Source organism: Cuculus canorus, chromosome 17, assembly GCF_017976375.1.
Source record: "Cuculus canorus isolate bCucCan1 chromosome 17, bCucCan1.pri, whole genome shotgun sequence".
Classification (NCBI taxonomy): domain Eukaryota; kingdom Metazoa; phylum Chordata; class Aves; order Cuculiformes; family Cuculidae; genus Cuculus; species Cuculus canorus.
Window position 1 is genome coordinate 4,260,049 of NC_071417.1, and position 18,440 is coordinate 4,278,488.

The window sequence follows — 18,440 nt, forward strand, 5'->3', positions numbered from 1 at the left end:
GGGTTCCAGGCCAGGTTGGATGGGCCTTGGGCAGCCTGAGCCAGTGGGAGGTGTCCCTGCCCATGGCAGGGGGTGGAACTGCATGGGCTTTGAGGTCCCTTCCAACCCAAACTATTCTATGATTCTATGAAATGGGAAGCAGTCAATCAGAGGATGGCGTAAAGCAGATGTACAGATGCACAACTTCACATGACATTACAACAGAGAAGACAGTTCTTTTTCTGGCTTTGTCTGTACATCTGAGGGAGGTGCTTTTTTTCTGTCATATTAGAAAATAGGTCCCAAGGGTAGGGCTGATTGCAGAGCACTGGCTCGGCTGTCTTGTTTGGAGGTTTAAAAAGTAAAGCTATGCTAAGGCATTGCTAATACTGAAGTTGTCTATTTTCTCTTCATTTTTATTCCAGCGTCACACACTGTCAGTAGCTCGATGACTCACTAACATTTCACCTTAACCATTATACCCCACCATGGAGCTCTTGGTTGGATAAATGGGAGTGCCCTCATTGTGTTCAGCAAATTCCAGTATTGCTCTTATGTTAAACATCAGGATTTTTTCTGCTTGCTTCTTAAGACATTACTGATCGATAACCTCCATACCATCTAAATAGCTGTTAGCTCATCACAAATTAAAAGAAATGTGCGTTTCGGTAGGTGTCCCATAATTTGCTAGGTTTTTAATGCAGAATTTAGTATTGCATTAAATGTCACTGATGGAAGCAATTCAATTAACCGTTACTTTATAAAGATCATTGGAGGTGGTCATTTATTCTTGTTTCTGCTGCCCCCATCCAACAGCTGGCACGGAAGGCCTTAGAAGCAGTGCAGTGTTATAGCAGAGGGTTTGTGACTGGAGGTGGTAGTTTGGGTTTGAGATTACCCTTCTTACCCAGGAATTCTAATATGCCCTTCCCTTTCTCTTCCAAGTAATTAAAGAAATGGACGAGTGATACTCTGGGGCTTTGTTTGTAGGTTTAGTTGGACCACGACCTGAGGGATGAGACCATACCATTCAAGTTCACTACACACAATGTTTTCACCTTGTATGGCATCTCCTACAAATAGAATCATAGAATAGTTTGGGTTGGAAGGGACCTTAAAGCCCATCCAGTTCCACCTCCCACTGGCTCAGGCTGCCCAAGGCCCATCCAACCTGGCCTGGAACCCCTCCAGGGATGGGGCAGCCACAGCTTCCCTGGGCAGCCTGGGCCAGGGCCTCACCACCCTCATGGGGAAGAAATACGCCTTGAGATGTCTGTCTAGAGACACAAAAGCCTGAAGAATAGATTCCAAGAGGTTGAATTTCTGCAGGTCTGAAGCCCTGCAGACGAGCTGGTTGTGTATTTCATCTGTTCAGCACAGGAATGAACATTCTATATGCTGTACCCTCTAATTTAGGAGTTGATAAATTTCATCTCGGTTCTTCTGGAAATGAATTCAGAACAACCAATGTTTCTACTTAAAAGTCTGAAGGACTAAACAGAGGCAGATGATTACTCTCAAGCAGCAGACATTTCACCTCAAAGGCATAACTCCGAAACAGGAACCAGGTGTTCCTCTGCTTGTAAATACAGCACAAGCACTCTAAGAGGTAAATGACTTCAAATGTCAGGAAAAATGTTTAATAAATTCAGCAGAAGTGATTCCTGCTGTAACCCAAACTTCTACAATGAGCACAGCACTCAATCCTTCAATTCTTGAAGAATTACTCTGAATCAGACTAGAAGAAAAGAGTTATAGGGAGTAACCATAGCAACAGGGGCTTGTGTTGGGGATCGGCCACGATGGCAGATACCATGGAGCACACCTAGAAGTTCCACCCCCCCTGCCATGGGCAGGGACACCTCCCACTGGCTCAGGCTGCCCAAGGCCCATCCAACCTGGCCTGGAACCCCTCCAGGGATGGAGCAGCCACAGCTTCCCTGGGCAACCTAAATACTAAAGTCTAGAGAAGCGCTCAAGTCCTGTTTCAACAGATCTTGGTAGTTTAACCTTTACCATTTTTTCCCGTCTTTACTGTCCTACAGTACCCTGCACTTCAGTTGTGTAGCGTTCTATCATCTACAGCTGTTCACTGAGCCCAGGAACAGTGGAGGATGCTGGGGAAAGCCCATGAGCGATGCTCTTCCAGGTTTCAAAAGTTTGATAATGTCAAGAATCGTATTGTTCATGTCCATACTCATCATTTTTAAATTCCAACTCATCAGATTTGATGATCTCTAATGTTATTGAAATTGTTCTACACGATACAAAACTGTCCAAATTCAACTTATAAAAGCATGAAGTGCTACAATAATTTAAAATAGCTGTCTACTTTGCAAAGCACTCTCCTATGGCTGGAACACTTCAAATATTTTTATAAGGATGTCAAACTGGAATGTGGTCAAACAGCCTTTTGAAGTAAAAGCAGAAAATATCGAAATAAACTCCACAGGCTGAGAAAAGCACAGGATGAGGGGCAATGGGTATAAACTGGAGAGGGGCAGATTTAGACTGGACATGAGGAGGAATTTCTTCCCCATGAGGGTGGTGAGGCCCTGGCCCAGGTTCCTGCCCATGGCAGGGGGTTGGAACTGGATGGTCTTTAAGGTCCCTTCCAACCCAAACTATTCTATGATTCTAAGACCCAGAGTTGATCCTGCAAGTTAACACTTGCTTATTTTTTTTATAGTAGGTGTACTTGTGACTCTAAAGCCCAGCGTGTTTTGTGGCTTCTTAGAGGCTGCCACCCTAATCAGTTCTTCCAACAAGCCATTGGAAGCTGTTGAAGTTAGTGAGAGTTCATATTCACAGTCAGCATTGTCTGACCATCACGGTGAACCCAACTGAGCAGGGAAGAAAAAAGCGCTTTCAAGCACCGAACTGTGCAGGGCAGCATCTTCTGCCGCAGTGAAAGAAAAGGTGGCATAATCTGCAGATTCCACACTGCCCTTCTTACAAAATTCTTACAAATTTCCATACCCAAGACAGCAGCCAGCTGCCAATGGAAGTTTATCTCCTCTTGGCTGTCGCCAAAATCCCTGCTCTTACCAACTAGGACTGGCCGTACACGTAGGGTACCTGCCTACGCACAAACCAGAAAAGCTCTAAGAAACTTTACGTGATTTCTTAGCAATTAATAGATGCTGAATCCAGCAGCCTGATTTTCGTGTTTCTTGGAAAAGATAGCTAATTCGGGGTTCAAATTAATTTTGTTTAGTTTTGCACATATGAGTAAGACTTGGCAGGAGCTGCTCCTAATTAAAATTGTGCTTCTGCAGCACTCAGTCCTACAGACTGTCTAGGGGGAATATGCCACGATAACATCCGTCTTCAATTTCCTCTTAAATTTTTGGTACAATAGATGTATTTTCTTCTGCTTTCTGAAGAAGAGACTGATGCATCCCTGAAGTTAATAAAATGATATGGGGTCATTTTTATTGAAAGAAAGTTAAACATCTGCTGTGTCTATTGCAATATATTAAACAATGTTTTATTATTCTCACTTCCCTGACCCGATTCGTGTCCCTGGCAGGCAGAGAACACTATTGTCTGCTTTTCATATACATGAAGCAATTTAAAATAGGCCTGTGAAATAAAATTTAGAGATGCAGATCGGCTGCAGGTACAAGCAGTCAAGGACGAGTGGAATTAATGGTCCGTGGCTGTCCTGTGTATGCCCACCCAGCTCACGATCCCTCCCTTCTTCCCATTCTGTGAAAGGGCAGATGGAAGTGGATTCAGGGGACGTTTTGCCTGGTAAAGAAGAGGAGTGAACAGCGTTGGAGAAGGGGACACAGTGCTTTGAACAGAGCCAGTGTTAGCAATCCTCTGTCCAGAGCAGCAGCATTGTGCACAACAGACTTATCTTCTAGGTTTGCTTAGAGTTTATTCCGTTCCACTCAAACAAAGACCAGGTAAGGGTTCATCAGTTAGAGAACTTTCAAAGTGTGTGCTAAGCACGGTGCAAGTCGAGCAAGAGAGAGCACGTGGCCACAGGATGAGATCTGGGTAACCGTATTCGGTGAGGCAGAGCACCGAGGTGGGTCTCGCCCACACCTCTGCCAGAATGGTGTGGGCTCCCAAAAGACCCACGTGCCTGGGATGCTTAAAGCAAGCCTAGATTAACAGTGTCAGACCTGCTCTCAGCTCTTCCATCTCTAGGAAGTAGAGGAGTAGTAGGAGTAGGATGATCCCAGATGTTGTGAATAAGAGGTACATCATATGGTTTTAAGTCTTTTTTGATACAATTCAGGTTTATGCAGTAGATGACAGATTCCTTGTTTAAAAGGTTTTTTTTTTGCACACGGGAATCTAAGACTGCCTGCGCCTGTATGTGAAAAGCAAAAGGTCTGCCCCCTAAAAAAATTGAAAAAAAAAAGAGGTTATTCCTTCTGAAACCCTAGTTCTAGTGGGAGGTGTCCCTGCCCATGGCAGGGGGTTGGAACTGGATGGTCTTTAGGGCCCCTTCCAACCCAAACTATTCTATGAATCTGTGATTCTATGAAACTTATCCAGAGGTCAAATGCTGGACCATGCGCGGCATCATCCCAGTCACAGGAGTTCAGCTTGCAATCCCGGCAGTTGTTTGCTGTAGTCAGATCTCTTGAGCTTCCTCAAAGTCCAAGGAGGTGTGTGTTGTGTAAGAGTTTTGCGATATGGAAGCTATTTTAGGGTGGGCTTGGGGCAGGGGGGGGTGGAATGTGGGAAATGAGGTAGTGCTGGAGAAATACAGCGATCCACTTTCCCTGAAGTTATGTTAAAAATACAGCGGTTTTGCTAATGCTTTATACCTTCTGTGGGAAAGCACATGAGGAAAAGGAAGGCTGATGAACAGTTTTAGTCATTTTTCATCCAGTTCTGGTGGTGGCTGGGAGCTCAGGGACAGGCATGAAAGAAAAAACACTTCACTTCATATTAACATTTCCTTACGCCCACTTAAGAGCCCAGTATGTGCCAGTTAAAAAAACGAAACTAGAGCATCCGTGGGAAGAGAACACAAAAAGCGATGTGAGTGTAGCCAGAGCTGTGCTCAAGCGCAATTTACAGAGGGGAGGAAAAGACTGGCTGAGGCATCTGCCCAGCTCTAGATGTTTTATAGAGATATTTGCCCCTAGTTGCCAAGATTTAAAGTAGATTTGTTTATAGTAAACATATAAAGTGACTATCTACCGAGAGGCTGACAGTTGCAATTAAGCCATCATTGCTGGCATGGGATGAAAATTAAAATAGACAATAGGTTCAAACGGTATTTGAAAATGCCCGTTTGTTCTACTAATGCTTTTTCTTAAATAAAATCAACTAAATTCTGTTCATGTATGAACAGAGATAAAGTAACACCTGTTCAGGCCAATATCTTGTCATTGGGCAAATCCACCTTTGAACTCCAATTCTCATGGCAGCAGCGACATTATGTCAGGCTCAGCCTCCCAGTGTGGGAGGAAAATGGGTCTGTGGTCCTGCTGGTGCACACAGCCAGCACTCATGGGCCTTCCCCAGGGTGGGAGAGGGGTTTAACATATTGCCACTAATTCCTATCTGATGAATTTGAACTCGATGTCATGACCAAGCCGGCTGCTGTGTCAGAGCTCTCACTGCCATGCAGGGAAACCAGCCCGTGCTGCCTGCAGCCGTACCCCAGCCATCGCTTCCAGCCCATTCTAAGCAGCACAGACAGATGAAATATTTCAGGACACAAGAGAACCATTTCCCTTTCCCCCATCTATCCCCTCTCTTTTGGGTCCATCACAGTTGCTTACAATTAAAAGGTAACTCTTATTTATAGCCTTTCTCAGAAAATCAGCCTCTCTGCAAGTTCACCTTTTATTGCCGTGATGCCCATAAAACCAAACCCATGGCATTGTTTCCCTCTTCCCCAGCACTCTCTTATCTTGTTGCAAGCCAAGCGTGTGCCTAGAGAGAAATAAAAAATGCTTCAGTTCAGGATTTCTGCTTGCTCAGTGCTTCACGTGTTCCTGACCTGTCTGTTAGGGATCTCCTCAAACCTATCATATTGCTGATGGAGGAGTCTCAAGCCTGAGACTGCATTTGAGACTGATGAAACCTCCTGCTTTATTTGCATTTTGTCTTGTTTCCATTTTAGCAAGCGGCCTCTCATCCCCCCGTACCAGCGTGGGGCATTTGCATAAAAGCTTGTGCTAAGCAGAAATGGAATGTTCCCCTTCTTCCCCCAATTCCCACTGCAGAACGGCTTCAAGCTAATCACGTACACCTTGCAACTTCTCCATGATGAGCGATTGAGTAATTCACCACTCACCTCAACTGTAATTCAGAAACTCTCAGCGTCCTCCAAGACTTTCACAGCAGCCACAGCCCAAGGCACAGCTGCTACGGGCGTTTTTTTAACTTAACATCACACAGCCTTTGTTCAGCCCAACTTTTTTGCTCCCTTCTATTGTTACTCTTGCTGTCACCATGGAAATAGTGCTGCAACTGTGGAAATTACTGACTTTGAGTATTAGCATGGATTGTGGAAGTCACTCCATAACACGTTGAGAGGTTTCGTGTCAAGGTAGGAATGCAGAAGCTGAGCAGAGCCAGACAAAGAAGCCCTCGCCCTGCAGCAGCATCTGAAGCCACCACTGTGCCCCGAGGGAGTGGGAGGGATGAGAAAAATCTCAGTTTGGTACTTGACATTACTTTTTCAAGGTCAATTACAAGTCCATGGCAATTGTCTGTGCCTCGGCTCCCCCCATTTGTATCATGAGTGTAAAAATGCAGCCCAGAAGGCCAACCGTGTCCTGGGCTGCATCCCAAGCAGCGTGGCCAGCAGGGCAAGGGAGGGGATTCGGCCCCTCTATTCCTCTCTTGTGAGACCTCATCTGGAGGACTGTGTCCAGTTCTGGAATCCTCAACATAAGAAGGAGATGGAGCTGTTGGAACGGGTCCAGAAGAGGCTACAAAGATGATCGGAGGGCTGGAGCACCTCCCATACAAGGGCAGGCTGAGAGAGTTGGGGTTGTTCAGCCTGGAGAAGAGAAGGTTCCAAGGAGACCTTATAGCGACCTTCCAGTACCTGAAGGGGCTACAGGAAAGCTGGAGAGGGACAGTTCACAAAGGCTTGTGGGGATAGGACGAGGGGGAGCAGGTATAAACTGGAGAGGGGCAGATTTAGACTGGACATAAGGAGGAATTTATTCACTGTGAGGGTGGTGAGGCCCTGGCCCAGGTTGCCCAGGGAAGCTGTGGCTGCCCCATCCCTGGAGGGGTTCCAGGCCAGGTTGGATGGGCCTTGGGCAGCCTGAGCCAGTGGGAGGTGTCCCTGCCCATGGCAGGGGGTGGAACTGGAGGATCTTTAAGGTCCCATCCAACCCAAACCATTCTATGATTTATCTGGCAGGGGTGTTTTGAGGCTCTCTTCAATTCATTAACGTGTTAACGTACCTTGGGAGTCTTTGTTTTGAGGGATTAAACTAATAATTAGAATAGAATCAACATCTTGTCAGATTCAAGACTTCTTCATGTAAACTGTAATCACAGGCTTAGGTAATTATTGTGTTTTTTTTCTAAGTGTGGCAAAATAAGAGACAAATAAATAATTAGCGTAGCCACATGTGCAATTCTGCTAGCAATTCAAGCTTCTTCATACTCTTACTGGAAACCGAAGCCCGGTCATGGACTACAACACCTCACTAGCCATAGAAATCTCTTCTACATTCTCTTCTCATCCAAAATTAGAGTACAGAAGTCTACACTCTACAGCCCACAGTTTCAACTGCATATTGCACCCCACACATTATGTACACTCAGCACCATCAGTTGTGTATCAGATGTGTCTCAGCCACAAGAACCCTCAGCTGCAAAGATGTAAAACTTGGTATCTAGTAATAGAATACGTACAGTTTAGTAGATTAGAAATAGGGATACGGCCATGGTGTGGCCACATGCATGACTTGTTTGGATTTCCATATCAAATAGCCAAATCCAGAGCACACATGCTCTGAATAACTTTCTTTGTGCCAGGCAATCCAGTCCAAACTCCTCCACGCAGACCATGTGTCAATGGTCCCTGGCCAGATTTGGTAAGGGGGAAAAGCTTCCCCTATCTAGACAAATATAAGTCAAAGTCTGGCCTGGTGTTATCTTCTCCTGACACTCAGTAGACTTTCCCCCTTGCGAAATGCATACTCACATTACCTTTCTGGTGCCACTTCAGGACACCCTGGGTGACGATATGCCTTCATGTCATTCTTCCCAGCCAAACACCCAGTCTATTCCCACTAATGCACTCTGAGAAGCCAGCCATCAGGAAGAGCCTGACTGCCATCCTGCTCACACGCAGTGCTCACTCTCCTGGCATGCTAACTGCCTCGTCAGTGTGTGTGGATCCAGCTCCAAGCACTTAACTGGGTTAGGTGAGCCTCCTCTCCTGGTGGTGGGAATGGTGGAGCTTGATGGCTTTTGCAGGGAACCCTGTAGTTTGGATGCATCAGACTCTCTAGAAAAACCAGCTATAGGACATTTACTGTTTTGTTTGTGGCAGGACTTTCTTTGGACTTCAATCCTGCTTGCTACGAACACCTTTCATTTAAACACTTGGGGGAGCGGCATCCCACTCGTAGGTGGCTACAGTGCATCAACAGCAATGAGAAGTGCAGCTCCTCATGGGCATCCTGAGCTGCTCCCAAGCAGTTCGGTCCTTCTCTCCTTGCCTTCTTCCAGCTATAAAGAGGAAATCCAGCTTTCCCTTAACAGTCACACTAGTTACGCTATCCTATCTATTTCATTTACTATTCCATTCCCAGGGCCAAATGACCACCTTCTGCACAGCTGCAGTAGTCAACGAGCAAAGGCAACTTCTGGTCCAGAAGGAATCCCTCCAAACTTCATGAAATTAAAAAAAAAAAAGAGTAAGAGTCACTGCTGTCAGTCCACTCTCTGTATATTAGGAAGCATTTGAAGGAAATATGCTCTCCCTTCCCCCAGTTGTTTCCACCTAAACCCTTCACTAACATCATAGTGAAATTTTCCAGCTGGGAAATCAAAATTCATTTTCCTCCAGGGCAGCTCAGGTGATAACAGCTTAGCCACTAGCAAATTTTATTATACCGAGAGGCATTCTTTTGTTTTCCATCAAACTGATTTTCCAGCTCTACTCGGTATCAGTCAATGCATTTGCTTCTCTATTTCTTGCTTGTCAGCTATGTTATGCTGTGCTTCATGTGAAGGTGCGAGAACTGTGAAGCAAAGCCGAGTGCTGCTGTCACCTGAAGGGACACAGACAAGGCAAAAACTCGTGGAACTAAGACATGAAAATGCATGTGTTTAAATATTAAAAGTCAGCGGGGTTTTGGGTGTGCTTTCAGAGTTCATGGTTATCTAGAGGCAATAGTGCATGTAATTGGAAGGCAATTTTATGGAATAATATTGGAAAGGTGGTTTGCAAAAAGTAAAGGTTGGGGCACCACTGAGCTCAACGGGTGGCACAAGGGCGGTTCAGCCAATTCATTAACTCCCAGAATCCTGGCATTTTTAACTGATCCAATGCACAAAAGTGAAGAGATGGATGCGTGTTTTTCCCCCAATTAAAACGAAGCACAGTCTTCATTCACGCATAGTCCACTTACATCATTCATAGCCATGACGCTTCAATCTCAGATTGTATCACAAGGAAAACAAGGAAAAGCAGCCTGATCAGGGATGCTTCTGTAAATCTGGGAGCAGAGTTTTGCGTTCCGTTCCCTCCAAGAAACGTGGATGGGCACTTTCCTGTCTCTGTCAGTTATCCCCCAGGGAGCAGGGAGAGGCCTTCTGAAGAAGAGGCCCAAAATGCTCTCTTTTCGGAAGAAATTATTTTAAGAAGCCGCCCACGCTCCTGCTCACAGATCATCTCTGCATTTCATCCTACCACCTGTCACTGCTTTCTCCGCACTGAGAGCGGCAAGGCTTCCGAGCAGAGGTGAGGATATGAGCGTGGAGAAACCTAAGCCATCAAGAAACCACATATTAGCAGAGGACCATCACCTCTAAGCAGGTAACAGGGTTTGGTAGGGCAGTTTAGCAAGACTCAGCTTTCCCCCACCCCCACAGCCCCCACTACCATCTTCGAGTCTAAGACTGGGAATAAAGAGTACCATGTATGTCGACCCCATAAGGACAATGCAAAGTTGCCTGAAGCTGCAAGCTGGGTCACTCAGCACCATGTGGGGCTGCTCTTTATCCTTTGTATCCACAGGCGATGTGGATGTGTTACAGCTAAGACGCTCAAGTCCCCTCCTGGGGTTTGGGATCCAATTTCACTTACGCACAGTGTGAACAGAGCTCACGCTTGGTTCAGAAAGTGACTTTTCCCTCAAAGGAGGGAATGTTCTGCTTTCCTTAAGCATTAAGAGGTGACCTGCACGGCAACCACAGGGATGATTCCAGAGGAGTATGCGAGATCTCCCATATGAGGACAGGTTGAAGGAGTTGGGGTTGTTCAGCCTGGAGAAGAGAAGGCTCCGAGGAGACCTTACAGCGACCTTCCAGTACCTGAAGGGGCTACAAGAAAGCTGGAGAGGGGCTGTTCACAGTCTTGTAGTGATAGGCATGGCTTTAAATTGGAAAGGGGAAGACTTAGACTGGACACAAGGAGGTATTTTTTCACTATGCGAGTGGTGAGGCCCTGGCCCAGGTTGCCCAGGGAAGCTGTGGCTGCCCCATCCCTGGAGGGGTTCCAGGCCAGGTTGGATGGGCCTTGGGCAGCCTGAGCCAGTGGGAGGTGTCCCTGCCCTCGGCGGGGGTTTGGAACTAGATAGGCTTTAATATCCCTCCAACCCACACTATTCTACGATTCTATTGTATGGTTCACTGTGCTTCCCCTTGTACAAACACATAACCTAAGCAGCCAGTTTTCACCCAGACAGGCATGCCAGAGAGCAGATGCAATATCTGCATCCCATGTGAAAATATCCACGAAGGGGGTAAATAATTTGCCCAGATCACCTAGAAAGCTTGAAGGAAGATGGGCAATTTGAGTCAGCTCTCCCAGATCCCTGCTAAATGCTCCTCATCCTTTCTCCTTCCCCATGCATCCTCAGACCATGCCTGGGGACTCCTTCACTCTGAAGACACCTCCTGGGGCTCAGCCCCACGAATGCTGAAGGACGGGCAGGTTACTCACAGGCCCACTGGCTGCTCTGCTATCTATTTGATTTTTTAATTATCTTTGAGGAGCTGAAAACCTCCCAGAGCTGGGATTATTTCAGAAGACTTCATTTTCATTGTAACTGTCTTAACAAAGGTAAAAGCCTCACCAGGGAGCATTCCTGAATGCAGAGGACAAACAGCGGGCTTGCTCTGCCCGCTCTGTGTGGGAGCATCATTCAGGCTGCTGGCTTTTTCTTGGTACTGTCTAAATATTGACTGTGCTCAAGTACCACTAAAATAACATTCGGTGCTTGTGCAATCACTTCAGGCTGTGGAAGCTCTCAGAGAGAATAAATATTTTGCTAGAGTACTGCTTTTTAAAAAGGAACCCAAAAAACCACTTTGAGAAGAGCTTTATTTTCCCACAGTCAGGTTTAGAGTGGGATCTGTAGACATGAAGCATGGGCTGGCTGACCAGTAATCCTTAGTAGGATGAGGGAAAGGAGGGAAGCAAATAAGGAACCATATAGCATCATAGTTTAGCATCTCAGAGGGGTTGAGCAGCCTGTGCTGGGGCAGGCGACAGCGAGCTAAATGTGAGTAGCTGCCCCCTGGCAGGAACAGCAAGATGTGGCCAGAAGAGAAGAGCCCCTAGAAGGGCAGGGTGGTCCTAGAAAAAGTCTGGATTGGAAGGACCACAAGAGAAGAGGGAACACCAAACCCAGATGTCCTCTTCGGTCCCCTATGTGTCCAGCAACTCATGGACTGGCTGGGAGAATTTCAGAGGCCAGAGCAAACCCAAAAGGCTGCAGCTTTCCAGAAACAAGTAACATATGCAATGAGCAGGGCTAGCGCCACCAACACCACCCAAGCAACTTCTTCCCTGCTACCAGAGCAAACCTGATGCACTACGGCCGAGGCTGCTGCATCTGTCAGAATATTTTTGTTAAGATGAGTTTTGAAAATTAAAGCAAAGCATGAAATTCTGCTGCTCCTGAGGCTCTCTAAGGCCACAGTTCTTCCCTCTGATCTAACAAGAAGTAGGAGAGGTGAAATGACACGGATAATGAAGAACAGGAAAATAAATAACAAGGAACTGGAAAGTGAATGAGGGAAATAACTTTTCCATTGTTAGAACAGTGCTAGCAGCAGCTTTATAGCAACTTATAATTTCTATTTAAAGCCTGGTTTGGGGGCTATAATCTCTCAGCTGTTTTCTGTACCGTCTGGCTGAAATTTAGCATAAAATTTGTTATCTCAGAGGTAAACGAATTCTTTTTCCTTTATCAACATTGCAGTATTTGGGCAAGAAAACCACGATATAGAGACCCACATTCAGAAGTGTTTTGATCAGCTAAGGGCAACCTTCCCTTTAAAAACAGCTTGTAGAAATAATGTGGTCGTGAGAATGATGTCTAATTCTTCTGCAGTATTTTTCAACATTGCCCGTAGATGCTCCGAAAGTCCCATATGTGAAGCCTCAAAGCAAGATGCTCTGAAACAGCCCCCTCAAGAAACTGCGAGGACAGTGCCATACGCAGAAGGGCATGTTTTTTTTCCCAAGCCAGAGCTCACAAGCAAAAAACCTGTGACCTAAGCCTAAGTCTGACCACTGTAGGCAAACAACACAGCCAGGACTTGGGGAGCTTCTGGGAAGGGCATGCCATGAGCACCTTTCTGCAAACAACAATTCTCTTTAACTACCTGAAAGGAGGTTGTAGAGAGGAGGGTGCTGGGCTCTTCTCCCAAGTGACAGGGGACAGGACAAGGGGGAATGGCCTCAAGCTGTGCCAGGGGAGGTTCAGGCTGGATATCAGAAAAAAATTTTTCACCGAAAGGGTCATGGGGCCCTGGCAGAGGCTGCCCAGGGAGGGGGTGGAGTCCCCATCCCTGGAGGCATTTCAAAGACGGGTAGACGAGGTGCTGAGGGACATGGTTTATTGGCAGATAGGAATGGTTGGACTTAATGATCCAAGAGGTCTTTTCCAGCCTGGTGACTCTATGATTCTATGATTCTAAATCTAAAAAACAGCTATCATCAAAGCTACCAAAGCAACGTTCTGCCTGTTCCTACTTTCCAGCTTTGGCTTTGCCCCAGGTTTGCTATGCACCCCTGGCCCTGTTGCCTCGCCCCTCTCACTCCACCACACTCATCGCACTGACTTTGGTCAACTACTCGGAGATGCCCCAGAGGAAGAGCTTTGCTCCATTGCTGTCACGTGTTGCTGTACTTGCCAAGGATGGCCAACATATTCAAACATCACCTCTTGCTCCATTTCCAGGCCACCACGCTTGGGAGATTGTGCATGCCCTGGAGGAGCACAGGCTGGTGACATGTAGCCTTGGGACATGATTCTCAGAAGTCAGTGTCTTCTCATATGCTCTTTCCCCATCTGTTAACCTGAATAAGGGCTTCTTCCAGCCCTGGCCTGGGATGGGAGTTACTTTCCCCCCCCCTAACAGGTACAGGAATACCTGTTAGGTATTATATTATACCTGCCTACCCTACCAAGTCCATTAGCTCACCTTTCACAAGCTGGGGATGCTATAGCTCCATTTCCATGTTCCACAGCTGAGCATTTCTTTTTCCCCTCGAACCTTAGACAGTTACTTTCAAATTCATTTTACATGAACCCGATTACTTCCATGCTCTGTGGTGCTTTGCCCCTCTATCTTCTTCAGTCACCTAAGGGTGTAGAGCTTTATCTGCTGAAAATCTCTATTTTTCAGAATGGACTTCGATTACGTAGAAAATAATACGGCTCAGTGGAGGAAGGTTGTTGGCATAATTTGTATCTTTTTTACAAACTGATAATAAAAATTTAGCTCCTTGATGTATTTTTCTCCCTTAAACAGTAGTTATGTTTCCTTGAATAGATAAATGCAAGATAAATTCAATTACAGCATAATTTCTCCCAGGATGAATAACCTTTAAATCAGCTCTGATCTCAAAACACATTATGAGATAACATACTGTCCATTACATTGTTGAAATTGGGGCTATGGCTGTGCCTAGAGTTGTCAGTATGAATATCAAATTATTTATGTTCCTCTTTGCATCCTTGAATACCAAATAAGCTCAGGAACACTGACAGCAAGAAGCCCTATTTAAACACTGATTTTTAGTGGAGCAAGAGGTGCTTGCTTGACAGCTCTTGAAATTGCAGTGCACTATTAATCACGGAGATGTGCAGCAGCACTATGAGATCCCGCTCTGCTGTCACCTTGCCGAGAGTTTCCCCTCCTCTTGGGGAACAGCTCAGAATTGAAAGCTCAGTTAAGTCTTCCACTTGGCTGACTGCACTGCTGCCGTTCAGAGCTGGTGCTGGAATAAAAAGGGAGCCACCATAACATTTTGAGTGGGTACTTTGGGTTTGAGCTGTTAATCAGGCGCAGACCTAAGGTGTGTGCCTTTCCCCATCACCCAAGTCGCCAGATTTATGAGTTCGCTGCCTCCTCTTCCATTTTACAAGCCTGAATATTTTAGCATAACTATTGTCTGCTTTCGGGGACGTTTTCATCCAAACAGTATTCAGTACGAAAGCAACGTGACTTAATGTAATCCCTCTCCAAGGTTATCAGTGTCACACAGTGAAATCTGAGTGCTTTAAGAGAGCAGCGATGACTCTGCACCATCTAGACCCAGTGCAGTCTACGCACAATCAAGTTAACCCTAGGTTACATGTGGCAAAGCTTAAGATAGTCCAACTTGATTTAAAGTGCAGATTTGGGAGAGAGTGAGGATTTTTTTTTGTCTTTTCAAACAAAGGGTAAGTCCAGCTTCACTTGGGAAAGAGGGAGAAGGGTCTTGCTGAAGGTAGAAATTTGCCTGGTCACATTCTGCAAAGCAACTTCTGTACAGACAGTTTGAGACCTCTCTTCTGAAAAGCCACCCTCTAACAGATACCATAAAAAAATAAAATCTATAGGGCCTGGGGAATAAAAAAATATGTTAAACAAAAGCAGCTGTGCTTAGTCTTAGTTTAAATAAGAGGAAGTTTAATAGTTCATTAGGCAAACCAAGCAATGAACCTATAATGGACTTGTTTTAGTGGGATGGATAAGGGGAGTATGAAGTTATTTTTTATCCACCCCAGACTAAATCCCCTTGGCCAGTGATCTAACTATTCCGTTCAGTGGGTTAAAAACACAACCACACTGCTAACACAATCTTACCAACAAGCTGTAGGACCACTGGAGCTTTAGAAAGCAGTTTTATAGCTCTCTAGCAGTTGTTTTCCTTTCTAATTTTTAAGGCCATCAGCATGTCAAGCAGAAAATTCAGTCAGCTGTAGAGAGCTGTAATTACTAAGACTGTTTACAAGAAGCTTTGATGGCAACAAGCCTCTTGTGCAGGAACAAGTTTGCCATTGAAACAATTTGAGTGTCAAAGTCTCCAACTCAAGTGCCTGGATGGTTTGTTACTTCCTAATGAAACGATGGGGGCAGAGCAAAAGGTGCTGTTAGAGCTGCTTGAGGCAAATAAGCGTGAAAGAGAGAAGCCCTGAGCGAGAAGCGTGGATCCTCAGCATCTTCAAACCTCATGGGAGCCTGAAGCAGTGGCAGCAAGATGAACACCCAAATCCATGCTTCCCAGTGCTAGCAGCATTCCCCAGAAAGTGAGAAAGGAGCAGGCCACAAATGCTCTCTCGAGTTCAACAGGGGCCAAGAGATACTCCAAGCTTGTCAGCATCAAATCTCAGTGAAGATTGTTGTGCATCGTGCTAGCCATGGAGAGGGAAAAAAAATACTGTCTGGGCAAAGCTGGGGTGAATACAAGAAAGGCTGCAAGGGGTAATTAGGAAGGGCAGGAGTCTGCTAGGAGAAAATGGTGCTTTAACACCCAGAAAACAGGTAAAATTATTGTTTAATAGGAGTGCCTGGAAGCCCTTCTTCTGGGCTTTGATGTAACCTGCACTTTCTTTTGTTAAATACTTTATGGAAAAAAAGCTTCCTGGGAATTCAGTACAACTCTGGGCCAAGTGGTGTATTTGAATGAATAAGGCTTTCTTTTGTCCAGTGGTCCTAGGTGCCTACTAAGCACTGTTTTAAGGACATAACCTAGACTTGAATTAAAATGCAAACATCCCACCTGACTGAGAAAACTGTGGAGCTGCCAGGACTGGGGAGGCTGGGCCTCTCCATAGTCTCAGTGAGCCCTGAGCAGTACATCTCCTCTCCTTCCGAGGTCTCTAGATAAGACCACACAAGGCTTTGCCTCTCTCGGTACCAGGCAGCCTTCTGTAAGCCATCTGCAATCTGCTCCCCGTCTCCTACAAGACAAAGCTACCTACAAAATCAGCGCCTTGGGGTTTAATTCAATACATGTATGTGCTGCTGCTCACATGGGGAACACAGGGTGCTCTCAGATGAGAGGCAAGTGCTTTCTCCAAAGTAGGAGCTGCACTTGACAGCAGAAAAAAAGGTCCTGTTGGTCACAAACCAGCAAAGGGCCCACGTTTATCACTGGGATTTAGGTGGCCCCATTCGACAAGCCTACACAAACAGACTCCGCAAATCACATTACATTTATCTGCCTTTGTTTTCCTCCAGCCAAGGCAAGTCACTTTGTAAAAACAACAGCTGTTAGTCACAACCTTTCAGTCCCAGGGAGTCAGTGTAACTTATGAAATAAGACTGCCGGGTGTGATTTACCAAAGAGGAAAACCCATTTAAATTCACTTGACATAACCAACAATAATCATTCTCTCCGTCTGAATTTTATTAATATCTGTGCATTGCTGGTGATGATGTATGAAGGAGACAGAAGATGATGCTTTGAAGCTGGAAAACGAGGCTGGCCCTGCAGGGCTGAGTAAGTATCTGTGTCAGAGAAGCACACCCGTACAACAGAAGGTGTCATTTTTATGGTGCAGTGAAGCCTCAGTGACAGAAAGCGGAGTTATTGTGGCAGTAATCTTTCTGAAGACACTCCCAGGTAGGGAGGAGAAGGGAGAGGTCTTCTGATTAGATAGAGCTACTTGGCAGCTGAGCCTGGGAGTATTTCACAGTGAAAATACATTTGGTAGGTGCTGCCTGCACATTCTGTAAAGTTATTTTGCTCTAACTCAGCTGTAGAAACCCAAATATGTTTTCACAGTAAGAGGCAACATTGGTCAAGGCATGTGGAGACAGCACAGGGGTCAGGCATCCACCATCACCCTAGTGCAGCTCTGGACTGTCTGCTGCCGAGGAAAGTGATTTTGTACCTTCGCCTCAGTTTCCCTGCGTTTTAAAGAAGGCAGTCAGCCAGCTTTTTATGCTATGTAATGAACTTCAGTGTTTTAAAGTATCTAATACAAGTGTTTCTGCCTAGCAGAAATTGAAACTCAGACTAGGCTGAGCATGACACAGAGCTACAACCCTGGAGACAGAAAAGTCTACAGTAAAGGCAAAGGCTGGTCTCAGATATCACATCTGCTGTCCCTTTGCTTTGGCAGAGTTCTCACAACTGCCAAAGGGAGCCAATTGTGAACAAGGCTGGGGAACAGCAGGTGGGAATCAATAGCAGGTCACATCAGCCAGATCAAAACCCTCCTGATCTTGGTGGGATTGATTCAAAGTCATCCAATGTAGCTCTGTCCTATTTGTACCAGTAATTCCACATGGACAGGCACAGCCTGCATTTAGAGGGCAGCGGGCAGGCACAGACCCGGACAGATATTCGGTGTTTAATGTTCTCCCTCATCACCTCTACAGTTCAGATGCGCAGCTTTGGCTGCTCCATTTTCAGCTCAAGAGCACGGCAGCTTGTGCCAGGGAAAGTGTTAGTCTCTTAAACAGAAGATGTGTTCTGCTTGTCACAATCATAATGCTTTTGCACCTTTGACTGGCTGTGTGCTTTGGCATAAAATACAAAACCAAACTGAAGTAGGGTCAGAGATGGCAGACCCATATCCCTGCCTGCCCCCCTTGGTATCCTTTTTCCTCTGAGAAGGTCAGTCTTGTGGATTAAGATACCACAGGGAGGTCCAGATTCTTCCTGAAGCCACGGGAGAGTAACTTCTACTAACATCTACTAGCTTGTTACAGACCTTTAAATCTGCAGAGGAGGAAAATACGATCAAAACCTCTTTCTACTCCTCTGTGCTTTGTTTTATTAGAAGCAGCAGGGGAGCTGCCTGCTTCCCCTCAAGCTTTCCTACTTCTGCAACAACCTCTCCAGGAAAAGCTTTCCTCCCATGTGTCCCACTCGCTAACCACCAGCATCCTTCCTAAGGAGGTGGCTCCTGGGTACAGCAGACATGCTAGGCTAGAACAGCACGAGTCAGAGCAGCCCAAGGACTCTACAAGTGCACCTGCTGCTGGAACCAGAGACACTAAAGACTGACTAGTAATAGTAATAATAATAAAATAAAATAAAATAAAATAAAATA